This window comes from Rhea pennata, chromosome 13 (genome assembly GCF_028389875.1).
Source record: "Rhea pennata isolate bPtePen1 chromosome 13, bPtePen1.pri, whole genome shotgun sequence".
Classification (NCBI taxonomy): domain Eukaryota; kingdom Metazoa; phylum Chordata; class Aves; order Rheiformes; family Rheidae; genus Rhea; species Rhea pennata.
In genome coordinates, this window is record NC_084675.1 from 6,114,997 (window position 1) to 6,125,121 (window position 10,125).

Here is a 10,125-nt window from a genome sequence, read left to right on the forward strand (position 1 = left end):
TGTGTCTTCATGAAATAATTTCTTCCCCGACCAAAGAAACGTGCTGTTTACCATAATCTCAATTTAACACCTACTCCCAGTGTTCAAAAGTAACTGTCTGCATTTGAATAGGTTTTGAAAAGCAGAAGTATCTGCCAGGGAAACCTAAACAAGTCGTGTCTCTCTTCCTTGAAAGTTGGAGAAGGCTTTGGTTTTTTATCACAGTGACAGGTTACATGGTAAGTAAAGTCCAAGATCTTTGCTTTGGCCATTTCAGACAAGAACTGGTTAGAAGTGAACAAAGCTGAAGGGTGCAAAGCTTGAATTAAACCCAAATTACACATTAAGACAGTTGTTCAAAAGGAAGTGGCACATGCACGTGCATCTGTGTGTGTGTTTAGTTTTTTTTTTGTTTTTGTTTTTTTGGTACAGTATGATGGGGATGTTTCTTCGGTTTTACTTAGGAAACCCCTTGAAATAATGAGTTTGCAGTTAACGAGCAGTAGGGAAAATAGTCTTTGGAAAACATTCTGCTTCTTAGAGCCTAATTATTTGTTTTGTGTTATTTGGGAAACAGCTGGGAGGACCTCAGCCCCAGCAAACCTGGTGGTGGTCCCATCTTGCCTTGGATCACCATACATGCCAGGAGATAACACTCCCTCATTCGGATTGGAATGGGATATTATGTCCTTTTATCAGCATTCAGAACAAAGTGCATGTTAGTATTGTTGGACTAGTTAGGTTTCTATAGATTTGATTATTTTTCAGGTTAACAAAATTGCATCCAGTTCAGAAGTGAATGATATGAAATGTCCTGCCAGAGTTCAAAGCCTGCGTCAGAAGCAGCCTCACTGCACTGCAGCATGTAAAACAGCTATCAATGCTCCTACGAAATGCACCCAGGAGTTAGGGGCTGCTCTTGAGAGAAATACCTCCTGCAGTTCTGCCCTCTGACTCATAAGATTATGATGCAGGGAAATTTGCATTTGGAAATTTAGAAATATGATGCAAAATGTTTTCCTTCACTTCAGAAGAAAAGGAGGGGATATTCCTTCTTGTTTATATCACTGTGTTGATTTACTACAGGCAAATGACTGCTGGTGTAAAATCTCTGCTTAATTTTTGTGAAACATGATGAATTTTTATGTCATGTAAATATCATTGTACTGCTAAATACAAAATATTCAATGGAAACTGAACTAGTTGGAAGTTATTATTCCACCAAGGAGTCAGTAGTTGTCTCAATAAAACATTATAGACTTTTAGGTGTTTGATATATGTCAGTGTCGTCTCTGTGAGAAGAAGAAAAATACTTCCACTCTCCTCTCTTCTCTTCCACTCTTCTTTCGTATTACGTTGTTTATTCCAGATCCCTGCGTTAGCCGCACAGGGCCAAATATGGGATAATGCATAAGGTGGTTTTGCAGCTGATCTGTTGGAAGCTGGACAGCATTTGGAGTTATCTGCATCTGTTTCATTAGCTGTCTCTCTTTGGTCAGGAGAAAAGATAAAGCATTTCATTATGCAACTTTCATACCAGTATCGAGGTACGTTCTATACTTACAAATTTTCAGATAAGCTGTATGTACCTAATCAGAATGAGCTTGCCCAGGCACAGCTTTTGCTGCTAGAAATAATGCATTTTAAAGCATATTGACATATGCATTAAATGAAAAACAGACTTGGAATTGAAGTGTTCACTTTCCCTAGAAGAGGAATAGAATAAGTCTTAATTTTCCTTTGAGGAAAGGCTTTAGTAGAATTGCTGCTACATTGTAGTCTTCCAGTTATTGTTTAAACCCCAAAAGATACTGAAGGCTTTTAGTGTTTCTACCAAGAAAAGAAAAATAGGAATTCATTCTTGAGCTCAGATTTGGCAGCCAACAAAGCTGTTCTATCTTCTATTACATTTCTTGCCCACCAGCATTACCTTATTGCTGTTATTTTGCTGAAGAGTTTTAGTGTCTTGAACCTCTCATATCTCATGAAAATTGAGAAACAAAATCCGAGGCCACAAGGAATGTGGACAAAGGTGGTCTAAATGGTCACAGTAGACAGAGAAAACATAGACGGAATGGAACAGGACATACCAGCAGAAGCTAACACAATGGTGCTCTGCCAGTGTTGTTAGTGCTGTTTGCGTGGTTAGCTGAGTATGCGCAATAATATGGTTATTTTATATGTTTTACAGTTCTTGCAGAGAGGGTGAAGAATTGTCTTTTTGGTTGACAGTACCATTTCTCAGATTGCATATACTTTCCCTTTTGCTATAAGATGAACACAATTTATCGTATTTCCATTATCCGTCCCTGGTAATTCAAGGCCTCTTTAGTTTTCTTAGCAAGTCAACACCCAGTATTATATGTACTTGAAATTAGATCTCATTTCCCCTTTTTGATGGCCACCAGACATTGTATTACAAAGTGTGACCCTCAACAGTGGAATTTTGTGTTCCACAGTGCCTGATACAAACGAATTGCGGTAACCCAGGGCCTAACTAGAATCCCATGCTCTCAGGACTACTTTACTATGTTGTGCAATGTGGAGGCGTCCCCAAGCTGGGCAGAGCTCGGGGGGTGGTGGTGGGGAACGGCTACAGGCATTTTAGCTGTTTCCGTCTCCTCCCTGCCTGAACTGTAGAAGAAAGGGAATTTTGTGCTAAAATGATGTGTGTCACTTGTAATTTGATCAAAGATGAGTATATAGTATTGGTAAACAAATAGAAGATTGCTTACTCCTTTAATTCTGTGAACCTTAGGATCCTACCAAGTTTAGTAGGTCTGTATTTTTGTCTGCATTTAAAACATGTATCATCTGGTGCAAAAATTCTGGGTTTTTATTCTAGATTTCAGACAATCTAAATATACAACAACTTCTACAGATTGCAGTTACCCAGCTTGAAAACAAAAGACAATTATTGCATGAGAAAATAGATAGAAGAGAGTCTTTATATGTGTAAATGCATTCTTTCTACACATCAGCCCTCCTAAACAGTTTGCAAATCTGCCCTTAAATTGCCTACAAAATGTTCTGCTCGGTGGCCAAAAATAGGGGCACAGAAACATCAGTGTTTCAGTTCATTGATTTTTTGCTGTTTTCAAGAATTCAGTGAAAGATACTGGTTTTTTTAACTGTATTTGTTTAATCTATTATAGGACAAGACTGCATGTAAATTGTGAAGATGTTTGGACTCTCTATTTGCTTTCTAAATTTTGAAGATGAGATTTGCAAATACGAGCTTGTGAGAAGAGCCAGGTTGACAACAGTGAGCCTGATCTCCTTTGCAGAGCATGTGCAGCACGTTCCCTCGTTGCCTTGTCAGTGCCCTTCAGCCCCAACATCGTCTCAAAAGTGAGTGTCCCAGTTTGTTTTCTGCGTCCTCCTGTCCTTAGCGTCTGGGTGTGGGCGTGCGGCTGGGGTTCAAGGGCAACAACCTTCCCGTATTGGGAAGCAAAGTAAAGAAAGGAACTTATTTCGTATAGGCACATGAAATGCCATCACTGGGCACTTGCAAGGGCCTGAATCTTTTCCTACAAATAAGGCTTCCTCATTCTTAGCTTTATTGAAAAATGTAGTAAAGAGGTCTTAGTCATGGGGGAGAGTCACATTTCTGTGCATATTTCAGAGTCTTAAATTAAGGGCTATTTTTTAAAGAAGAAAATTAAACGCTATTTCAAATTCTTGTAGCTGCTGACCCTTTAGGGTTGTGCTGAGCTCCTGCCACCTACCAGTATTCTCGACAGGCAGTCTGTGCAAATATTATTATTACTTAAATAGAGTCTGAATCACTACCTTGTGTTTTCACTTTGTAGTGAAGTGATTTAAATATAGTTTTCTTACGTTGGGATCCTTTGACAAACGCATAAATAGTTAGCGCATTGTTAGCAACAGTGAAAAGGAAATGGATGCCTGGCAGGAGGAAGGGCAAATAATTTTCTCATGCTTACTGTGCTGTTTCTGTAGTGTAAATCAACTCTTCTCCTCTGAAAGTAAAAACTTATTCCAAAATGTCAACAAAAGTAAAGTAATTAGGAGGAAATGTAATTCCTCCCTGCTGCTCCTTCTTTGCACACATTAGTAAATGAAAGCTATTTAAAGATACAAACTGAGGTAGACTAATTGGAGCAGATGAGTCATTTGGGACCTGATCCTGGAAATGTTTACTCAAATAAGTAGCCGTTTGACTGTTTGCCTGAGTGAATTTTGTGTGCCTGTGCAAATGCTCTCAAAATTAGAGAGGAGAAGGTTCAATCTTGCAGGGTGCAGAGTAGACCACTCCAATACTCAAAGCATGCGCTAGAGCTCTGGAGCCAGCGCGCTGATCTCAATGGGAAGATGCATGTGCTTAGAATCAACCGCCTTGTTGGATCACAGCCAGTTTGATCTGCATCTCCCAGGACTGAATCCTGAATGCTTGACTTTAAATAGGATAGGAATATTACGAGGCTACTTTGATTAATTAATCTCATTTGGAAAAAAGAGACAATCAGAAAACCAAAGCACACCACAAAACTTTCCCACATTCACTTGTGCCTCTGGTTCATGTCTGTCATAAAATTAACTGCTGTAATATGCTTTTTCCTTTGCTGCAAAGGAAGCTGTAAAGCTCAAAGGCGTATTTTTTTCTTAGTGTTAGCAATTAATATGCCACGAGTCTTTGCATAAATAAGTTGTCTATTTTAAAGCAACTCAAACGGGCTATTCCATTTTATATGACTGTTAATTAAGATGTTGTTTAGCCCTGCTATTGAAGCATTGAAACCCTTTCTAAAAGAAATGGCCACTGTTTCAATTTTATTTTAATTAGTTAGACTTTGAGGTTATTTACTACAGTGTCAGCTATCAAAGTAAAGCTATTTAATTTGATGTTCTGTCTAAGGCAGGTAGCGCACAGATTTCCACGTTTGCTTGTAACCACTGCCATTAACAGCAGTATGATTTAAGGTCATTTAAGAGTCATCAACCTCACAGATGGTAAAATGCAAAGTATCTAAAAGGGAAAATAACAATTGTTGTCTTGTCAAATAAAATCCGAACATTGTATTTTTTGTGAACACCCACTAGCTTCCAGCAATTTTATACAGAGTGCGTTTCCCTTTGGGCGGAGAGTGTTAGGTCTTCCCTTTTATGCATCCTTCCATTGAGACATGCTAACCCCCTCGGGAGGTGAAACCTACCCAGATATTTGTGATTTTAAAACTTCATTTGCGTCACTTGCAACAGAGATGGATCATTATTCTGGGATAAAATCACATCCTGCGTAGTGAAAATAACAGGCAACATTTGACCTGAAAAGAGAAAGAGGAAAAAAAAAAAAAAAGAAGAAAGAAAAAAAAAAGACACACAACTTTAAAGTGTTAAAAGAAACAGTGTTAAAGCTGCTTCAGGAAACAAATTCTCCCTGTAATGCAGTGTAATTACACTCTTTTCTAAGCTAAGTATAGTACCCTAGAGATTACTATAAGTAACTTATAATAGAATTTTTATTAGTGGTAGTAATTTTTTATGATAATTAGTGTAATCTGCAGCCAATAAAATCAGAAGATATATAGTTATCTCTTTTGCACCAGAAAAGTATTCTTCAGGCAGCTGAAACATTAAGAAAGAAAAATGAATTGTTTTATGACCATTGTACACTTTTATGTTTTGATTGTTTGATATTCTTTTTTTTTTTATTAGCTCTTTCCACTTAATGGTGAGAAATGTGAGGCATATTCAATAGCCAGTATAAGGGGCCAGTTAGGGGCAAGCATCTGACATGTATTTTCTTTGGTAGTTTTTATTCTGTCCTGTCTGCAGCCTCATCCTCTGTGAAATTTAGCAAGTTTTAATATTTCTCCTAGGTGATGAGTTACGCTTGCCTCATACCCAGCATTGTACTCGGTGAGATTGCCTCTCCTTATGGAGTAACAGTAGAGCCACAGCTGCTGAGGAAAGATGTTTGAACAGTCGTGCTGTGCCAGGCGGTGGCACGGAGCCTGTGTGTCTCTGGGACTCTGCTGCATTGCCCTGCAAGAAGCTCTTGCAGAACAACCCTTCTGAAGAACTCCTAAGTCTGCGGCAGGAGTGCACGTACGCGAGTATTCCTTCCTATGCGTTATCCATCGCATACAGTAGGGCTATGTGCTAATGCAAAGGGAAGTGTTGGGGCTTTGACCTCCTCCTACAAATACCTACCAAAGGGTATTTCTGTAGAGGGAGTAGCACTGCGTGGCTAGCAAGCCTGTTGGCCGGCTGGGGATATGAAGGGAGAGACCCATCCCTAATAAACCTATGGAGGGTCTAATTACAGTTCTGCAGTTGGTATTGAGGATCATATTTAAGTCTTTAATTTGCCTGTGTGCATCTCTTACTGGCAGTAGCTAGTAAAAGCTTTACCTGAGTAAGGAAAGAGAAGGACGGAAAGACATGGATATTAGGTTTATTAAAGCCCTTTTCCAAAAGAGCATTTGAATTTAAAGCTGGACCAATTAGTATAATCATTTCCCTTAGAGTGAAGACAGAGTGCATAATTATTCTCAGCTCATTTGGAGAGGTTGGATTTTACTTCTTGAAAGGGGGAAAAGGGGAGAGAATACTCTAGGACAGTGTTTCCGTAGAGATCTCAGATGGAAGGAGGCTATTGTTTTGTATGTTATCTGTGGCTTGATACACTGCTATTTTTTTTCTCACTAACTGACACAGTAGCCCCTAAATGACCCTCTTAATCTGTATTGTCATCATTCATTGGCAGCAGTTATAGGCTAGAATAAAATAAAAATTTTAATGTATCATGCTATGACTTAGGAGGAGCCAAAGAAGGTTTGCGTCATCTTCCCCTACCTTATGACCTCATGTCCAGCAGTTATCTGAGGGAGTAAACAGGCTGGTTAAACCCAGTTGGCATATTCTACATCTGCTTTGGAGACAGAATCACTCAGATTTAGTATGGGGCACAGATAATGTGATAATCCTCCAGGTTCCACGGATGAGATGAGCCACTCACAGTAAGCCGTGCAGATGTTCAAGCTGTGATCAGGCATGCCTGGAATTCCTTGGGCTTAGGCTTCACTCAGGACTGCCTGAATATACGTGAAGAGTGTCTGTTGGATTCCACTTACAGAACAGCATAAATTCTCCTGGATTCTTTGGAAAGTATTCCTGCAGAAGCAGATCAGAGGTCCTTGACTGGGGTAGGTGAGGGGAAAAGAAATGGGGAAAAAGTGGTGAGATCTCTCCTTAGAGGTACCAAAATGAGATCAGTACTCTCAGCAAATATACAGGTCATTGTAATCCAATCTTCCTGTCTTAGGTGCCCTGACAAGCAAAGAGTTAACAGTGTTGACAGCTGAACATCACTAGCATATGAGTTAGCTTCTGTTGAGATGCATGAGATAGATCAAACTTCTTAGAAGACTGTCTCACCTTCTCTGTCTCTGTTCTTAGAACTCTGTCCCACAAATAGGGGCTGACATCACTGCAATGATGTGATTCATATTTTCAGATGCAGTTACCTGTGATTCCTTTTTTCAAGGTTGTCTCAATGACCATCACTAGTGCAGACCTGAGGTGCATTCAGATGACTTATGTTTAAGCATTGATTTCATAGGCCTCTGTCTATGAACAGAGGTGTGTTTGTCTAAAAACTTATGGAAGGCATTGGTTATGTTCCTAGTGAAGATGCATTTCTGGCAAAGGCAGCACTTGTGCAGATCTTGAATCATCAGGTAGATTCAACTCTGTTCACTGTAGTAGAATGGTAAGAAAACAGATGGTAGAACTTCTGCCAATGGACAAAAGATCCAGTATCTCTGCTGATTCTGCTGGGGTCCTGTCTATTGCTAGCACTTAGAGACTGTTGACCGTGAGGTTTCTCTGACACTCTTGTGAACCCTCCCAGGGACAGATGGATTTACTCTTGAATGGCTCCATTCTTTTCTTGTTGTGAATAGCACTAGCGATTGTTAATTTGCCCGCACTGCTGCTGTGCACCACAGGGTGCTGCTTTGTCACTCCTCCTGCTGACCATGGCCTCAAGGCCACTTGGTCTCATATTCTAAAAATGCGTGTACGTACTGTATGTGTCCAGAATGTCTTTTGGGAGGAGGGGGTTTGCAACTGAGCATGGACAGTGCATTCCCCTTTGCCGTACTTGAATTTAAATATCGGGCATTATTCATGGTTTTCCAAATTTAAAGCTGGATTAATGAAATACATTGTACCTAAAATGACATCTGAAGAATACCTGGAAGGTTCCTGTAAGAGTGTAAAGCAGTTCATTCTCACTGGGTCTCTTCAAAGCATGCTTTGTAGACTGCTCTCAAAGTTCTCAAACTAGGTATCAGCAGCTAATGCATTTCCAGATACAATAAAAGCAGAATTTTGAGCAATCAGGCCCATTAATACTCCTTCTCCTCGTTGTTACATCTCTGCAGATTAGATCAGCTGATATACTTCAATTTATAATTTGGTTAAATTTTTCATTTGGTTAAAGATGACCATTCTTCTTTTACCACCATCAAACCCAGTATACGTTCCCTCCTTCTGCCTGTGAGCTTTAGTTATGTAGCAGAAATATTTCCCAGACTAGTCTCTAAGGGTTGATAGGTCTGAAGGATTTTAGGCAAAAGGGGTTATATTTTCAGTTTTAGAGTCTGTGAATGCCTTATTAGCAGACACTGGATTTTGTGGTAATTTGTCTGGAGGTTAGAACAGGTGCATTGCATACTCATAGATAAATAAACCTTAAATTGTAATTTCCAGTGCAGACAGATCAATCTGTGTAATTTAGGTGGCTGAACTTTTATAGTTAGTGTGCCAGTAAAATACCTTTTTTAGAACAGCAGCTGTAAATTGATAGTGCAATTTGCGCTGTGAAAATTGGTCACTGTATTCAATTATATATATAAAAAAGTGCAGTCTTTTGAACTGCTCCCACAAGATGCTCCCCCCCCCCCAAAAAAAAACCATTCAGTTGTATGTGGAGACGTTCCTTCCGATGACTGGCATTAGACTTCAGGGGTTGTTTTCCTGCCTTTTCCAGGAATTTGGCATGTGCCACAATACCACATCTGGTAAAGGTTTAACTGAAAAATTACTTTTTTTCTAAATTTAAATAATTTTTTTTCCAGTTAAAATGTATATCCCAGGCTGCATGGTTTTCATCCATTCTGGCGCCGGTTAGGTAACAAATCATATTGCTTGCCTCTTGAGATGAATTTCAGAGCAATTCACTGTGCTATGTACAACACTACAAAGAAGCCACAATACAAGTGATAAATAGTAGTAGGTTGGCAGGGAAGGGAGGGAATTTCTTCAAAGAAAAATTATACTAAAAAAACGTAAGATTAGTGACATCACAATCTGAAAGGTGAACTCTGTACCCCCACTGGAGATTCATTGGTAAGGAGACCCTCTGGAGAAGACAAAAACAGGAGCCTAAAGCTCCTGGCCCTAGCTGAGGCCCTGTGCTGTCGCATCTGACACCCACTGAAATCCATACCCATGAATCCAGGGGTAACTAGATTGGATTCTTAGTCACCAGAAAATAATTTAATTCAATGTATCTTCCCAGGGGAAGGGACAGAAGACATCTGAGGTGGAAACAGAGACAACTGATAATCTCTCCACATCAGATAATATCGAATACAGGAGACACTCCCCTGTACCACCCTACAGTCTAACAGGTAATATCAGTTGCTTTAGCTTAGCAAGTAAACACCTGAAAGATGTTGTAGTTTCAATGAATATAATTTCAGTGTCAAATTAAACCAATATAAATGGCTATAAATCCACTAATTTCAGGGTTAAGTTTGAATTAGTATGGATTTATTTGAATTTTAAAGTATTAAGTGAAATCAGAACCTACCAGATACTTTCTGAAAGAGAATATAGTGTGATTTTTTTATTCCCCATGACTGGCAATAATGCTTTTATTTTCCAGTGATAAAAGTGTTCCAAAACTACATTTATGCAAAATGAAATATTTTCACTTTGGGGTTTTCCCCTTTTGTCTCCCTGACCCGTTCTCCACTCTTCGAATAAGCAGAAGACTGAGAATACATTTTTTTTTTCTGTCAAATGTTTTGTTCAGCATTTTCTCCAGGTTCCCTACATGCCACTCAGTCAATGGAATATTTTTGTCAAGAGGCTGCATCACGAACGAAT

General features: G+C 39.3%; 1 long non-coding RNA gene across 1 annotated transcript; it reads left to right on the plus strand.

Moving 5' to 3' along the window:
* Positions 1-1,437: 1,437 nt before the first annotated feature.
* On the plus strand, positions 1,438-5,965 carry LOC134146394 (uncharacterized). Its single transcript, XR_009959835.1, has 3 exons — positions 1,438-1,526; positions 3,135-3,330; positions 5,823-5,965. It is a non-coding gene; the product is annotated as an uncharacterized LOC134146394 (long non-coding RNA).
* The last annotated feature ends 4,160 nt before the right edge of the window (positions 5,966-10,125 follow it).